Genomic DNA, 3,361 nt, shown 5'->3' on the forward strand with positions numbered 1-3,361 from the left:
ACAGGTTGCTTTTGATTCCAGGCCATATTGATGATTTGAAGTACTTTTTGATTGACCAATAATAACCAAACCTTTCCCTAAAGAAAGAAGCCCACTGTTGGTTAGAACTAAGCATATTCCAGGCCAGTTTAATGAGAGAGGCTTGGTTGATTTTCTTTATGGATCTCAGGCCAAGCCCTCCAGCTTTTTTAGGAATGCAAATTTTAGTCCAAGCCACTATGACAATCTTCCTGGTTTTGGTATCCCCTGGCCAGATGAAATTCCTTATGCTAGAGTCAACTTCTTTGAGCAATTGAGCAGGCCAAGCATAGATGTGGAAGGAGTACAGCATCATACTTTGGATGACAGATCTAACCAATTCCACCCTTCCCATTATTGATAGCAAAGAACCTTTCCAAGCAGCAAGCTTGTTAATGATCCTATCAGCCAAAGGTTGCAGATGAATCCTTCTAGGCTTGCCTATAAACAGGGGAACTCCCAGGTAAGTGACAGGGAGGTTACCTCTATTGAAACCCAACCAATCCTTAAGATTGTTGATCTTTCTAGCAGAGGCATTTTGAGTGTAGAACTTGCATTTATTTAAGTTCATACACTGTCCAGAAACTTGAGCATAATCACAGAACAAGGATTTTAGAGCAAGAATTTCCTTTTTGACTCCTCTGCAGAATATGAAAACATCATCTGCATAGAGGACATGAGAGGTTGTGCATAGGTTTCTTGGACCCTTTATGGAAGAAATTCCTCACAGAGATTAGAAATTCCTCTGCTTAGAACATCTTCAGCAAGGCAGAACAGAAGAGGAGAGAGTGGATCACCTTGCCTAACACCCCTGCTACAATTAAAGAAACCATAGCTTTTACCATTGATTACTACAGAGAGCTTAGCAGAATGCATTATAGAGTTGATCCAGGAGATGAACTTTCCACCAAAACCAAAAGCAGATAGAGTATCAGCCAGAAATTTCCAGTCTAAAGTATCAAAAGCCTTTGTTATATCCAATTTTAGAGCCAAATTCCCCCCAAAAACTTTGTGATCAAGAAGATTTATTGCTTCAGAAGCACAATAGATGCAGTCTTGAATGGATCTATCTTTTATGAAACCTCTTTGATTAGGAGAAATTATTCTTGCAGCTATCATGGACAGTCTATCAGCCAGAATTTTTGTGATAATTTTGAATTGGAAGTTTGCCAAAGCAATAGGTCTATAGTCCTCAATTCTCTCAGCATTTGCAGCCTTAGGAACCAGCACCACATTATTGGAGTTGAGGTTAGGCAAGATCCAACCATGCTTAAAAAACTGAAGCACAGAATTGCAAACATCCAAGCCAACAATGTCCCAATAGTGCTGGTAAAAGCATCCACCAAAACCATCAGGACCTGGGGCACCATTACCATTCATAGCAAACACAGCCCCTTTAATTTCATCCACAGAGGGATCCTTGACAAGCATATAGTTCTCATCATCAGTGACCATGTTGGGAATTACATCTACAATTAAAGAGTTGGCAGAAGTTGCATTAGGACTAGAAAAAAGATCAACAAAGTAATTGAGGGCATGATTAGCAATATCCTCCTGGTTAGATAGGATGACTTCATTGTGCCTTAGCAAATTCATAGATTTAGCCACTTGTCTGATTTTGGTAATTCTGTGAAAGAAGGCAGTGTTTCTATCACCCTGAGTATGCCAATTGATTCTAGACTTTTCTCTCCAAAACTCTTCTTCCATTCCAAGCACCTTCAGAAGGTTTCTTTGGGCAATGACTTCCTCATCAAGCAACATTTGCATATCCTCATGGTTATGCTGCAAGTCATTGATACAAGTTTGGATGGTTTCAACTTCCATCATTGCATCTTTCATTCTTTGGTGTATGTTGCCGAAGACCTCTCTATTCCAGACTTTAAGAGCTGATTTTAATCTTCTCAATTTCGAAGATAAAACATACATAGGACAACCAAGCACCACTCCATTCCAAGATGCCTCAGTTTGCAATTGGAGTGCTGCATCCACATAGACTGGAATCTAAAAGAGGTAGCTCTATCAATACTGTAAGAACTGCAATTAAGGAGGATTGGATTGTGATCAGAGGAGACTCTAGGTAAAGTGCAACAAGAGACCTGGTTCCAAGCATTGAGCCAGCCCTCATTACAAATTGCTCTATCCAACCTCTTTTCAGTAAGGGCATCCCCCCTTCTTTTGTTAGACCAAGTGAAGTCAGAGCCTCTGGTGCTAAGATGGATTAAATTCTCTCTATCAGAAAACTCCTTGAAGTCAATAATAGGGATTCTAGCTGGAATTGTAGAACCTTTATGCTCATGAGAACCCATGATGGCATTAAAATCACCCACAAAACACCAGGGACCAGTAAAGGAGGAAAGCAGGATGCTCAAGTCATCCCAAAGCTTCCTTCTAACCAAGTAGTTGGTGTGAGCATATATAGCAGCAAAGTTGAAAGTTATGCTGTTAAGAGTCATGGAGACTGAGATGAGTTGGTCAGTGCAACCAAGGACTAGAGGATCAACATTTTTATTGCATAGACCCCATAAGCTAGGAATCATGTTGTGCCTTTTATTAACTATAAATAGCTTGAGATTCATTTGAGACCAATAGGAAGGATGAATCTCATTGAAATCCACCTTTGGCTCAGCAATAAACAGAAGGTCTGGTTTGTTTGCTAGGACCAAATTTTTAAGAACCAACCTAGTGTTGAGGTTACCAATTCCCCTGCAATTCCAGAATATGGTATTCATTTAGATGTGTGTAGGTATCCACCCCTTCGGGTATAGTGAACCTTGCCCTGACCACTCCTTCTCTTTTGTTTCCTTTTTTGAGACTTGGATACCACCTCAGTGAAGGCACCCTCATTTTCCACCTCTTCCTCAGCTTCTTCAACCTCATTAGCCCATAGTTTACCAACTATTCTCATGTCATTCACTGCATTGAGATTTTCCATATCCTCCAAAGGCAGCACTGAAAATTCATTCTCAGCTTCATTGTTATCCATAGCCAACTCTGTTTCTGGTGCTGGCTTATCAATTTCCAGAGATTCTAAAGTGTCTCTAACTTGTGTGACTTCCAATTCCTCCTCTGAGGAGTCCATGTCTACCTGAGGCATGACCCTGATAGGACTAGGAAGAGTATCATTAACATCCATGTTTAGATTGATGACCAAATCATTAACTCTCAAAGGAATCTCTTTAGCTTGAGATGAATCTTTCTGAGAAATCTGCTTTTTCTCAGGCTTTTTAGGAACTTCATTGTCCTTCTTCCTTCTGCAGTTTGATATCAAATGGCCTATTGATTGGCAACCTGAACAGAAATCTGGAAGGTTTTCATATTCAATCCCTACAAAAAAAGCATACCC

The sequence above is a fragment of the Lupinus angustifolius genome, unplaced genomic scaffold (assembly GCF_001865875.1).
Source record: "Lupinus angustifolius cultivar Tanjil unplaced genomic scaffold, LupAngTanjil_v1.0 Scaffold_61_1, whole genome shotgun sequence".
NCBI lineage: Eukaryota > Viridiplantae > Streptophyta > Magnoliopsida > Fabales > Fabaceae > Lupinus > Lupinus angustifolius.